The following is a 14,961-nucleotide window of genomic DNA, read 5'->3' on the forward strand; positions in this document are numbered from 1 at the left end:
CACTTCTGCTGTTGATACTTGTGTTCTTTTCCTGAGGTGGAGTCTAATTGCAGGATTTTTACTTATTTCTACACTGTGGTACTTTCACTTAAGTAAAACATCTCAGTACTTCTCCCTCTGATGCTCACTGTGGCAACTTCCTAACAACTTTTGTGAAAAAAAAAAGGAATAAAAACAGAACCAGACGGTGCCATAAAGAAACTGAATTATTCATCTTTAATTGGTTCAGTTTGACGATGTGTCTCTGTCTTACCGACGTCCTCCGTTTGTCATTTTTCTGTCAAAAGTCTTTTTCCGGCTGAAACCAAATGCACCATCTGCTGCAGATGTAAACAAACACCAGCAGGCGACTGTGCCGCTTTAGCCTCTAAAATACCCAGAATGCTTTGTGACGTCGGCTCCCGAGCGCTGCAGAGGAGATGTCACATCGTCCAATCAAAGTGCATCACATCCATCAGAGCAGACAGCAGCACATCTGCTCAATAAAAACACCGTTTCAGCGGAAAGAGACACCAGCAGCTCAGCAGGTAGAGGGTTCGACGCCTCCGCTCGAAGGCACGCGGGCAGCGGCTGACAGACACACACCGTCTGTCCATCCGTCTGTCCGCGGGCGGGGATCGAATCCACGACCTTCCAGTCACGCTCCGTCTAACCTTCAGGGTACTGTGTCGCACAAAATTCCATCAGAGGATGTGACAGGAAGCTACACACACACACACACACTCAGCTCGTGGCTTCCTGCTGCACTAAAAGGCTGTCATGTCAGAGTGAATCTCCTCTGCAGCTCGACTCGTTCTGATTCTCTGCAGAAATCTTCAGCCGAACAGTTTGAGCTCTGCATCTGCTGAGACACACCTGAAAACAACCAAACACATAAATACATGCTCATTAAATTATTAAAATATCTTTAGAATTCACTTTCAAACTGTTTTGTCCTCTACGAAAGAAAATCAGATGAAACAGACATGAGATTAAAATATTAAAACCAGCACAGAGGGTGATTTCATTAAAACAAACATTTTATAACAGAATAACTTCCCATCGAAAGTCTGACAAGAGAGGTCTTGAATTGTGTAGATGCAGATGTTTCCAGTCGCCTCTCTGTCAGCTCCACTAACTTTGTGTTACTATAGCTGTTGGTGGTGCTTTTTGTGGTTGGCTTTGGATGGCGTTGGCATGTGGCTGCAAGTCACTCAAGGAGATGAGGATATCAGCTCACCAGTCTAGCTATATGTATTCTAGCTCAGTGGTTCCCAGCTGGTGGGTCCTGGTCCAAAAATGGGTTGCAGAGCCATTCTGACTCGACCGCAAGTGACTCGCAAATGTGTCAAGATTGTAAAAAACACTTTGTTTTTAAGTACAGTGAATTTCCGGCCCAGAGTTTTCATGCTGAAGTGCTGTTTCTTGTTGTAGAGTGAGTGACTAACGGAACAGTGAAGTAGCTCCACGACATCGCCAGATGCAAGTATGACGCTGAATATGTTAAACTGTGTGGACCTTGAATTAATGACTAAGGAGAGGTCTGTACCCTGAGGCTGGACCAGTTGGGAACCACTGCTCGAGCCAGCTGCTAGCTAGCCAGGTTGAGTTTTTCAAATATAAACTGTAATGTCCTTTGATTCACCAAAACATGGCTAGATCCTGGACAGCGCTGTTCAACCGGGTCCATGTCATTGGTTCGGCAGCCCATTGGTTCGACATCCCCATCAGTCCGACTGTCTGCGGTGCTGAACGGCTCACGGCGGCCGTATGATGCGCCGCGACCGGCTTGAGGCAGAGCAGGCTCACGGCTTATGTGTTTGTCACTTTCTTTTTCATTTTAACCCACACCATGATCTTTTCCTGACCCTAACCAAGTGGTTTTTGTGCAGACCTTAACCACAGGGCATCATGATGATTTCAGAACGGACTTCGGAACAATGAGTTTAATATGGTCGGAACAATGGGCTGTCGAACCAATGGGCAGTTCCCGTTGAACCAGGTGACTCTTTTACTAAATGCCGATCTGACAGAGTAGAGGACTCTGGTGAGAGAAGTAGAGAGAGGTGAATAAGGACTGGTGTGATGATGGGAATGTGAGGTGATGTCCTGTTCCTGCTGTGGATCACAACTATATGCCGTTCAGAGGTGGCCTTGAGCGGCACTGCACAAGTTCAGGAGAAGCGACCATGCGACCGACCTGTTGAGGTCAGGATGTTTGGAGATCTCTCCAACCACAGTATACTTGTAATCAGTGCACCTGGTCTGAGATCAGCCACGTGGTTTGTTCATCTTACCGTCACCATGACAACAGTCTTATGCTGTAATCATACTACGCGACACAGGAACAGAGCGGCCAGCTACATGAAGCCCAATTCAGACCAAAGATTCGTGACGAGATGAGTTGAAACAGGCAGCTACTTGCAATGTGCCGTTCTGCAACGTTATAAAAACCTGCCGGTTCACACCAAGTCACCACGATGAGATGGTGTATCATCTCAACTCAGCAACTCTCTGTACTTCTGTTCTGATTGCAGCAACAGTGAATTCATGTTAGGTTAAATTTTTGTTGTCACAACAGGGTTTAACAGACACCATACAACTACTTACTAGTGTTAGTACTTGGGTTACAGAACATCTTAAATGTTTACTTCTCAGTGAGGAAACACTTTGAAAGCAGGACTTTGACTGCAGGGATTTGTCGCTGCTGTAAAAAGGAGCATCTCTTTTTTAAATTCTCTCTTTCTCTAAACTTCCTGCAGTGTGTTTTGATGTTTTCACTGTGCAACAACACTAAGCAGATTAAAGTGAGGCCAGATTACAGGTGGATTACTTTGAAATAAGTGAAACAACATTCAAGTCACACACGACGCCGATTTAACTTCCAACTGTGTTTAAGCGAAGAAACCTCACTGATCCTCTGGAGAAGCTGCCAACTGAAAACCTGCACAAGTTCAACATAAACAGGAACCGACACAGCAGCATGTTGGAGCTGTAAAAACATGAAGCACATAAACACAACATGCAGTCATTTCTCTGTGTTATCGCACATTAACAATGTCCAGCTCCATTTTTAATGACTTTTATAAATATGCTAATCAGCTCCACATGAGCCTCCAAGATAAACGCTTATGAGCAACATTTGAAATGAGCTGTTGGTAGTTTTTTTAGGGTTTTACTTTGACAATAATCCCTCACAGTCTGTTGGTTTTTTTTACTGGATTATGGGGACGACAGTGATGTGCAGAGGTGACGTCCCCACAATCCCTCTGACGAACATTCTCCTCTGAGGTTTTACACAACAAGTTACCAACAAGTCCCTTCAAAGTGGTGAACAGACAGAGGAACAAAACAGACGCCTGTAGCTGTTGTGTAAAATCCTCCCAAGGTCGCTTTTTAACATGGATTACAGGGACGTCTGTGATGTGTCGAGATGTTACTGTCCCCACAAAACACAATCATAGCATTCACATAGAAGTTACCAGATCATTTAAAGGCTGAAAGGCTTTAATGTAGTGAACAGACAGAACAAAGAAAAGAACTGTAGGTAGTTTACTGACATGGATCACAGCATTGCCGGCCCGACACATTTGGTGTCCTGGGAAAAAAAACCCCAAGATATAATATGTGCTAATTTGCTTTTCGTAACATGTTGTACGTGTGTTATCATAATCATATAAATCAATAACCAGTAAAAAAAAAAAAAAAAGAATTACAAATGAGCTTGTTCGGAAGAAAAAATAATAAAATAATATATGACATTGTAAAATAATAATAAATGTACAAGGTATACAGATATATTTCCACCTTAAATTGGTGCATGAAAATTCACCAGAATGCAGGAAATGAAGCGTTTGATGCTCAAAATTTCCCATGAGAGGAACCCCCACACCTCCCACTTCTTATGTTTAAACAACCTATATATCATTTTGATTTTATTCCAGTAGCCTCAGAGTTATTCTTTTGTAGGCCGCTCTGTTTAATTGTTGGAACAATTCCTAAAATGCTTCTTATTTAGCACTGGTGCCAAATTATCATTTCTTCAATACTCATAAATATAATTCTGATCACTTGGCTTTTTTACTCTCTGATAAACTGACGATGATGTTATTCCAACTTCAGTTTAATCTGTTATTTGGCATTACATTATGTTTTTAAATGAAATAACACAAAATAATGATTATTATTAATATTCAGGAAGGACAGTTAGCCTACATTTTAACTGATGGGGGATGGTAAGGGACCTGGATAATGGATACAACTGGAAAAGACAGAAGAATAGAAAATGAAAACACTGACATTAGCTGTTACATTAAATCCTGATGAGCTAGTTTATTAACATGGTTTACAGGGACGTCAGTGATGTGTTGAGATGTGAGTGTTATGCTCCCCAAAGAAACGTTTAGCTAAATGTTACAGCATTCAAAGTTACAGACTGTCTGGACTGAATCTGTTGTATGAAATATCTCAGGGTTGTCTGTCTACTGCACTACAGGGACATCAGTTGTGTGTCCTCACAATCCTGTGCAAAATATTTTGCAGATTGTGAAACCTTTTATACAGATGGTACAGGACTTTCTACTGCCTAAAAAGTTTTTTATTAAAGTAGTAAACAGAAAGACAAATAAAAATACAAACTGATGATGACAGTTGTATAAAATCCCGCTGGAGTTGTGTATTAACATGGTTTATGGGGACATCAGTGATGTGTTGAGGTCCCCACAATCAAACAAGAAGAAGCTTTTAGACATCCGTTGATACAGAAGTTACGGGGTCATTTGCTGACTGAAAATGTTTCTTTAGAGTCGAGAACAGACATTAGAAAATAATAGAAGACTGTACAGTAGCTGTTGTATAAAATCCCACAAGGCTGTTTTCCTACTGGGATTACGGGGACATCAGTGATGTTGCAGTCCTCACAGTACCTCACTAGGAAGAATGTTTAGCAGTGACAGAAAATCTTTCTCCAAAATACTGAACAAAGAGAGGAATCTAAAGAAAAGTTCATGCCTGTAGTTGTTGTGTAAAATCCCCCTGAGGGTGTTTTTCCTACCTACCTGATTTGTTGAGGTGTGAGTGTTACGGTCTCTAACCTAAAGATAAATGTTCAGCAGAGTTGAGGGACTGTTTACTGAGGGAAACTTTTCTTCAAGGAGAAAACAGACAGAGGAATATAGATGACAAAATGAGGACTGTAGTTGTTTTTCCACAGGGATTACGGGGACATCAGTAATGTGCCAAGGTGTGAGCGATATGGTCCCTAAAGATCATTTTAAAAAACAGTGTGTTATGGAGTTTATACAGAGGTTACCAGGCCATCTGACTGAAAGCTTTCCTCAGAGTAGAGAACAGACATTAGAATAAAAAGAAAATGACTGTTAGGTAGCTGTTGTGTAAAGTCCCACATTTCATTCCCACAAGGATTATAGGGACACCAAAGATGTTGCAGTCCTAGATACCATATCTGTAATACCAGACAAACAATTGGCAGTGTTATAGTGGTTTTTAGAAACGAGCAGATCATCTATTGATTGGAAAGTTTACTTGAATGGAGACAGTCAAGAAAAGAGAAAAATAAATGGGCAAACTGATTAACATGGATTATAGGGACGTCAGTGATGCTGCAGTCCTAGATACCATATCTACAATGTTGTTTAGTACCTTGTGGACTGTTTACTGACTGAAAAGTTTTCCTTTTAGTGGTGAACAGACAGAAAAATAAAAAGGCAAACTGAGCTGAAACTGAGACAAAGCTTTTATTTACTTTAATTTCACAGATAAGAAACAATAAATTGTGAAGACAATAAAGCCTCCACAAAAACAGCATTTTAAGTCCTGTGTGTGATTTATCCTGGCTTTATATGAGCAGAGGAAATCTTTGATGGTTGCTAGGCTAATTTATACAATGTCAAATGCCATAGGCTGCCGCTAATTACGTTTGCACGTTGTATTTGTTTGGAAAACATGTTTAGTATAAGACAGTTGTTTTGTCAGTGAACCTTGTGAGTTGTAATGGAGCTGAATTTTGTAATGTTACCTTTGTTAAATGTCGCAGTTGTCCCTGGCTTCATATGAGTAGAAGAAAAGTCCGCTAGCCACGAGGCTAATTTATACAATGTAAAATGCCATAGGCTGGCGCTAATAACGTTAGCACGTTGTATTTGTTTGGAAAACATGTTTAGTAGAAGACAGTTGTTTTGTCAGTGAACCTTGTGAGTTGTGATGGAGCTGAATTTTGTAACGTTACCTTTGTTAAATGTTGCTGTTGCCCCTGGCTTCATATGAGTAGAAGAAAAGTCCGCTAGCCACAAGGCTAATTTATACAATGTAAAATGCCATAGGCTTGTGCTAATAACGTTAGCATGTTGTATTTGTGGGGAAAATGTGTCCAGATAAAGACAAGTGTTTGTCTGTGAATGCTGCGAGTTATAGTGAAGCTGATTTGTGTACTTGTGTTTGAAATTGTCTCTATTAAGCCATGTTTAATGTGTGTTTAATGTGTGTTTTGAATCCACTAAACTTTACAGCACTTCACAGAAACCCCAGAAACGACTAGTGTTTTGGAGGTGTAACTGCAGAGTGACACAGACACACCACCGCACAAATATAAATGCTCACAACGGCATAGACTTGGCATACTGCCGACGCACAAGTATAAATCCTGCTTAATACAGGAGTTAGCAGACTATCTGGACTGTTGTTGTTGTTGTTGTTGTTGTTGTTGTATAAAATCCCTCTGAGGTTGTTTTTCTAAAGCATTACGGGGACATTAGTGATGTGTAAAGACGTGAGTGTAACCGTCCCCACAGACTGAGAAAAGTGGTTCAGCAGTGTTAAAGGACAGTTTTCTGACTGAGAAGATTCATTCAAAAAGATGACAGACAGAAGAATAAAAACATTTTATATATCTGTTGTTTAGTTAAATATTGTAGAATTTATATTCATAATATGAATGTTATAACGTGTAGCATTGATTTGAAAAATGCTGTCATGAAACATCCAAAACCAGTATAGTCTTTTTTTCTGAGGACCTCTTGAAGTTCCCTCAGAGGACCGTCAGCAGACAGGAAGTTGGTAACAGGTTATTGTATTGAGTGAAGTTGAAGTGGAGAGTGAAGCGTCGTTTCAGAGCAGCTGCTGTTGAATCTGCTGTGATTGGGATAATTTATCTGAATTAAACTTTAATTTGAATGTGAAGCGTCCTTGCAGAGCCACTGCCGCTGCTCTTCAGACTGCACCCAGACAAAAAAACTTCCACACCAGAGTTATCAACATAAAGACGGTAGAAAAGAGCTCATTAACCAGCTGGAACACCAGTCTCAGCAGTGCATTGTGGGAATTAAGCGGCAGGGTCAGCAGGTCTCTGTTGTCCAATTGGAGAGCTCGGCTGAAGGTCGCTGCCGAGCAGAGGGGTTGAGCTGACCTTTAGATGTTCCTGGACTGAATCCCTCACAGGAGGAAGGTCCTGGAAACATAACTGCGGGGTCGAGATGAACCGCAGACCTTTATGTCTGTGACCTCTCTGTGTGTATGTGTGTGTGTGTGTGTGTGTGTGTGTATTCATCATCTGCACATTTATTTTATAAAGAACAGATCAGTTTAAATCAGTTTAAACTAATTTTCTCTCTCATGGTGAGAACAGTATTTTTCCTCTTAAGCCCACAGTAATGTCTCAGAAGGTTTTATAATCTCTCATATCTCACAGTGACCAGAAGGAAGTGTTATTTTGCGTTTCTGCAAATGACGGATACCTTACATTTCAACACATTCTCACTATGACCTCGTCACATATCGACGTTTGGTCATGGACTTTCCACATCCACATACAATGTCCATGGTACCCTGGGTGTGTTGGTTGTTGACATTAGGTTTAGGAAAAAACAACAGGATCTGGCTGTAGAGTCTTACAGCGAACACCGCTCTCTGGGGTGAAAGTCTGTGTTTGTTGGATCCATTCACCAAACCTCCCATCCGCCCCCTGCCTTAACTTTCGTCCTTGTCCTGCTGTGTTTCACACTAACGCTGCCTGGCGCCGTTGACCTATAACTGCAACCAGCCGTGAATCATGTCACCGTTCAAGGACGCCTTTTTCTGTTGGTTTCTGATGCAGCAAGTCACTGCCCAAGCACTGATGACTTCAGAGTGAGATCAGGCTCTACATTTGTACACGCCATATTAACGTTTCTAAAGTGATGTTGTATATGAGCTGACTTTGTCAACAAGTGGTTGAGGGGATGGTGTGTCACAAAGGAGAGACGCGTACCAAGCTGCAAACCACCGTTCAAAACCAACAAACAACAATACTGGTTGTTTTTCAGTGAGTCAAATGTGTTTTGTCACAAAGTTGTATAATTGCCTAGAGTTGGTTCGTGTTCTCACGGCAGCATTTACAAGAGGACCAGATCAAATGCCTTGTGAGAAAGCTGCTCTTGATTGGTCAGAATTTCCATGTGGGAAAAATCCAGGAAGTAAAGCAAACGTTGAAGAAGAGTACACTTGCAAGATAAATGTGACGCTTTCTAATGTCACAATGGAGGGACAACTACGCAGGTTGATTTTAGCGCTGCTCATCGTGGACTATATTGCTGTCATTGTTCATTTTAGTCAAAGCATACAGTTTGAAAACGAGGCAAACGCGGCTCCAACTAGAAAACAATGTTTTGATGCATTGGATGTGCTGAATGTGCATATTAAGGCAGTACAGGAGGAGGTGCACATTAATAATCCTCCAGGACTGTAACATGCTCATGTTTAACCCAAACAATGTGTCATGTGACTGCAGTTGCTTCACATCCAGGTCGCAACACCTTCTCACCACAAACCAACTGCACGAGCTGAAACTGGTTGAGGGTGAGAGGCTGTCAGCAGATAAACAGAGATCTGTGTGGGTACATGAGACCCTAAAAAAGAGGCTGGATCATGGGGAGTACCACCAGTTGGTCCAGGAGCTTCTCCTCCATCATGGACATTTCCAGGCAGATTTTAGGATGACTCAGGGGCAGTTTGACAACCTGCTGTCTATCATCAGGCCGTATAGCTCTGGGTATCCAGCAACCACTACCACCAGTTTCTCCTCCATTGTTTACCAACTGTAAACTTGTTGTCATGACTACCATAGAAGGCCTACCTCTCAAATAATCCGATTGGGCAATAGGAAAAAGGCAGAGTTGACTTTAGGCATTTTTCTGCTCTGAGTTAAAGATTTTTCAACTCAAGGAGTTCAGAACGCTCCGACGGAAACGCCAGGCACGTTGCAAAAACCGCAAGCAAAAAGTTTTATTCTCATTAAAAACAATTACAAAAAGCCGCCTCCAACTCCTAAAACGCTTTCTGTACAATCGGGGGCTTATGTAGGCACACAAAAATATCTAAGACATGTTTTTTGAAAGTTTGTCTTTACTTGTTTTGTTCTCATGATCAGATCTAACATCAGAATCCTTCCATCACTAACCTGACACGTCCGCAGAGCTGTGCACAGGAAGTTAAGAGTCCACCAGTCAAACACAACTAATCTAATTGATGGGGTATTTTTTTTTTGGATAACGACCTCAGATTCCACGTTAGCTTCTAATTTGTTCAGTTTCAAATTCTGTCGTCCTGCTCTGACCTCTCTGCCTGAATTAAAGATGCGGAGCTGTCGCTGCCTCGTCCCTGGAGCCAGGCAGCATTCATACTGTCTCTCTGCTGCAGAGAGGTCAGAGGACGGTCGCCTGCAGCTGCCGGTCCCTCGTCTGTTGATCCGTGTTTGACAGCAGGACGTTAATCTGTGAAGTGACACCTGTAATGTGGCTGAAATCCTCAGAGGAAGTTCTGCTGGAGGGATTTAAACAGACAGATCCAACTCTGCCTTTGTGCCCTTTAGCAGAGTGCTGCGACACAGAGGTTAACGCCCGTCTGACTTTAAATATTTTAAACTCTTAAGAGGTTTAAGGTTATTTTAGAGGCATTTTGGCTTCATTAAAGAGTGAAGTGAGAGAGCAGGAAAATGAGACGCAGCAGCCACTTAAATTTAGTCTCTCTCAGTCTGGATTTATTCAGACGTATTATTTATTTTATCAGTTTAATACAGCCAGTATTAAACTGAACTCTCAGGTCAGGCCAGGTTCAACAAGTCTGTTCAAACACACAAAAAGTGATGAAACTTAATGATTTGATTTTCCTCAGACAGTTTTAAATATTAACTTTGGATTTTAAACTCAAGAAAGATCAGTTTTTCTTTTGTCTTTGGGTTTGTATGAATATGCAGGTCCAGAGGTTTCGATCCAAAGATGCTCAAAGTTAAAACAAAAGAGTTAAATAAATATAACATAAACATTAAACTCGTGAGGCTCGAGCTCACAGTCATCCTTTATGACAGTGTCCTCATAAGTATACTGAAACCAACATGTGTGTTTGCATGTGTGTGTGTGTTTGTGTTGTAGATATCAGATGATAATTTCCCAGATGGCCTGAAAATCTCCAAACAGCCTCATTTACACACTGAGCATGGAGCCAAGATGCAACTTCAGATCAGATTAACAGATTAGATTTGATTAGACTTTATTGATCTCTTTGTGGAGAGATCAGGTCCCTCCAGGATCAGACATAACAAGATACAACCTAAAGTAAAAACAAACATCACAGAAATGTATTTTTATTGATTAAAAAGCAGAAAATATGTTATGTTTTTTTGTCCTGAAAAGAGAAGGTTAAAGGAAGTATTTGATTTAATGATTTAAATATCGATAATATACACATACATAATATGTAAAATCCTCAAAGTTTGTAAGGTAGTTATTGATATAATATTATTGAAAATACACCTGATTTTACAAAAAAGGGTCTGTTTGGATTTTTATGTCTCTGTGCTGGTGATAGCTGTGGCTGCTGGCATTATGTTACCTGCTTGTTCATCTCATTCTCTGGAATGGGAAAGGAATTTCTTCAAATTTGGCACAAACGTCCACTTGGACTCAACATTGGCCCGATTAGTTTGTGGTTGTCAAAGGTCAAGGTTGCTGTAACCTTGCATCCACCTTATTCTCATCAACGCGATATCTCAGAAAAGCCTTGAAGGACTTTTGTCAAATTTGGCCAAAGAGCAAGGTCAATGTAACATTGTATTTGTCTCATTCTCATTTACGCGATATTTCAGGAACACCTTAAGGAAATTTCATCAAGTTTGGTACAAACATTAACGTAGTCTCAAAGATGACTTAATTCAATTTTGGTGGCCAGTGAGCAAGGTCATTGTAACATTGCATCCTTATTCTTATGAACATGATATCTCAAGAAAGCCAAGAGGGAATTTCATCAAGTTTGGCTCAAACATTCACTAAGTCTCAAAGATGAACTGATAAGATACTGGTGGCCAAAGAGCAAGGTCATTGTAACGTTGCATTTGTCTTATTCTAGTGAGCATGACATCTCAAGAAAACCTTGAGGGAATTTCTTCATTTGGCACAAATGTCCACTTGGACTCAATGATGACCTGATTAGACTTTGGTGGTCAAAGGTCAAGGTGGCTGTGACCTTACACTGGTTCATTCTCATCAACGCAATATCTCAAGAAAGGTCAAGGGAACATGATATCTCATGAACACCTAGAGGGATTTCCTCAAATTTGGCACAAATGTTTACTTGAACTCAGTGATGACTGATTAGACTTTGGTGCATCTCATTCTCATCCATGCAATATCTCAAGAAAGGCAGGTCAGTGTCACATTGCATCTGTCTCAGTCTCGTGAACATGATAATCTCAAGAAGACCTTCAGGGAATTTCTTCAAATTTGGTACAAATGTCCACCTAGTCTCAAAGATAAACTGATTAGAATTTGCTGATCAATGTCACTGTGACCTCCGGAAACAAGTTTTTGGCCTTATCTCATGAATTCATACACTATTTTTGACAAATCTTCACACAAATGTCTAACAGGATAAAATGATAAAGTGATGACATTTTATATCTAAAAGGTCAAAGGTCAACTTCATAATGTTTTTTTGACCATTACTTAACGTCATATCTCAGGAACAGAAGGGGAGACATTTGGTCAGATACTGAATTGGTGACACTCATCTGAAACTGTGCTGATAGTGTAGATCTTGTGTGTGTGAAGCATCCATGTTTTAGAATTTCTAGTCTCTTTGCAGCAGCATTCATATTTGAAGCATTGTCAACTGTCATCACTCCTCAGTGTGTGGGGGCAGATACATTGAGTATCATGCTCTTGCAGCTCTTTAAAGCTCTATCTGATTAAATGGAAATATTCTGAAGAGTGCTTATAGTTGAGCTCTTTATGGAGCCAGTTTCAGGTAACTTAAAGCCTCTAATTCACTGAGCTTCAAGAGATATTTTTTATCCCCTCAGTCTGTCTTATTAGCAAATGTAGAAAACATCCAGGTGACGACTCGCATCACAGATTATATCAGCTGTAGCTAATTAACTAAAAATATTCCATCAGTAACTTGATGAAAAGCCAAAATGAAACTCCTCTCGTTAATGTAATTTTTGTAAAGCTCATCTGCACTCCAAACATTGTCTTTTAGAGACACAAACAGGGAGCATCACTCTGTGATCACAGTTTGTGTTTTCACAGGTGATCACATCAGTCTCAGGAGTCTCATCCAGATCAATAATTTAATCTGGTCAGCTTCTCAGATGTCAAACACAACCTCCAGTGTTTGGATCCAGTAGCTGGTGAAAATAAAGTGCAGCTGTTGAACAGTTTCTGCAAACAAAGTATATAAATAAATTAATTTTAAATGTTTAGATTTGATAACCAGATTACTTTTATGAAGAAGGTCTGTTGTTTTTAGGATTTGGGGATTTGTCTTTCCTGCCGTATCGTCTCATATTTCCTGTCTCTCCGTCTCCAACAGTCCCCCCCGTCGTGGAGCCGGTGTACACAGAGATCCGTCAGGCTCTCGGCGCTCAGCCTCACCTGCCTGCTGCGAGCTCACCCGGCGCGCCTCCTGCGGTACGAGTGGAAGCTTGGCTCCCGCCTCCTCACGGTCGGACAGTTCAGCGACCAGCGTGATGACACCAGCTACCTGGTTAGAGCTTTGAACAGGGAGGGCTACGGCGAGTACACCTGTGACATCACCAACGAGGCCGGGGCGGGGCGCTGCACCTTCCTGGTTACAGGTGAGTCTTGACTGGTGCATGATGGGACGCTGTTTAAGACCGGAAGGTGTGAACAAGTCAGTGGGTCTCCCAGTGAACCCAGTGTAGCTGTTGATGAGGTTCATAGTCTCCCAGTGAACTCAGTATAACTGATGATGAGGTTTCCTCCACCAGTCTCCCAGTATGAGTCTCCCAGTGAACCCAGTGTATCTGTTGGTGAGGTTTATTCCTCCATTCTCCCAGTATCAGTATCCCAGTGAACCCAGTACAGCTGCTGATGAGCTGTGTTAACAGGCCTGAGGTCTGCTGGGACTCTGAGCTGCGTTCAGACGAGAACATGATGATTAATTAGTGTTTATCTTCATCTTTAAATCCTGTGTGCTGGCAGACTGAAGCAGAGCCTCCTCAGGGGAGTTCTTGTGTTTTTTCTAATGTGTCATAAATAATAATGTGCAGAGCTTCAGGAAACCTTCACATCCTCTCAAACATCTGAAGTGACAACAAACACGTTAGTGTCTGCGGGAAGATGAAAAAAACTTCCTGCCTTTAGTACCTGACTTCCTCTGAACACTTCAGGTCTGCGAGGCTAAAACACAACAGACGTCTGTGTGTTGGAACTTTTATTTATCTGTTCTCTTCGCACCTCTGACACCTCTCTGCATTATTCAAAGGACCTTACTGAGATGTTTCTTCACGTTTCATTTCATAAACTGTGAATCCTCAAACATTTCTTCACATCCTCATTTTTTACATTGCTTTATTTCCTTTAGTCAACATTTAGTTTTTAATTAGAGTCTGGGCACCGAACAGTGAGACGACTCTACTGAAATGTAAGGAATGCTTCCGCTTCTTCTTCTTCCTCCACATGAATCACATTTTTGAGATGCTAAAGATGCTTGTGAGATTCTTTATCATGACTAACACCATTGTGAACAGGCCTACAGAGGCGGGACTTCTGCTGGAGACAATGCAGAAACTCACTGTCCAATCAGTATCATGTTTTCTGGGCCCAAAAATACAACCATACTGGTCATCTGAGATTCATAACATAATTGGAATGGATTTATGTTGGGTTCACAGCACAAGATATCAGCCCGATTTTAGCCCCATGCAGCGTCGTACAGTGTAAGCTCGGTTCGTGAACGACAAAGAGCGTCGTACGTGATAATCCATTGTTTCATCTTGTGTTGTGTGTCATAGTTAATGACAACCAATGCCACGTTTGGGACACCTCATGACGTTCCAACAAAAAGTCTAGCATGTTTGATTTTCTTTTTGTCGTTCATTACTGCTCCCGTCACTTTGACCAATAGTAACATAGAGTGAGACAGATTACATTATAAACGGCCGTTATTTATTATTCCCTATGTATTTTTATATTTTTACTTTTGATCTGCTCCCGTTTGTCTGTCGCCGGCCAGGAGATTGGGTAACTGTCCGAGAGAAGCTCGGTACTAAGCTGAAGACAGCGGTTCACCAGCAGCCTGTTCACATTTCTAACTGTTTCTCCCCACTCAGCAACACACCCGCTGAGGAGAAAACTCTGGTCATTGGCAGCTCTATTCTGAGATATGTGAAGTTAGCAACACCAGTGACCATATTCAAACGTATCCCTGGGGCCAGAGCGGGCGACACTGAGTCAAATCTAAAACTGCTGGCTAAGGCTAAACATAGATTCAGTAAGATTGTTATTCATGTTGTCGGTAATGACACCCAGTTACACCAATCAGAGGTTACTAAAATTAATGTCGCGTTGGTGTGTTCATTTGCAAATACTATGTTGACTCCATAGTTTTCACTGGACCCCTCCCAAATCTGACCACTGATGAGATGTTTTGCTGCATGTCATCATTTAATCGCTGGCTGTCCAGGTGGTGTCC

The 14,961-nt window shown here is 41.4% G+C and overlaps 1 pseudogene; it reads left to right on the forward strand.

Moving 5' to 3' along the window:
* Nucleotides 1-14,961, forward strand: part of LOC125900329 (MAM domain-containing glycosylphosphatidylinositol anchor protein 2-like) — a 36,720-nt pseudogene that overhangs the window by 11,001 nt on the left and 10,758 nt on the right.

Source organism: Epinephelus fuscoguttatus, linkage group LG14 (assembly GCF_011397635.1).
Source record: "Epinephelus fuscoguttatus linkage group LG14, E.fuscoguttatus.final_Chr_v1".
Taxonomy (NCBI): Eukaryota; Metazoa; Chordata; class Actinopteri; order Perciformes; family Serranidae; genus Epinephelus; species Epinephelus fuscoguttatus.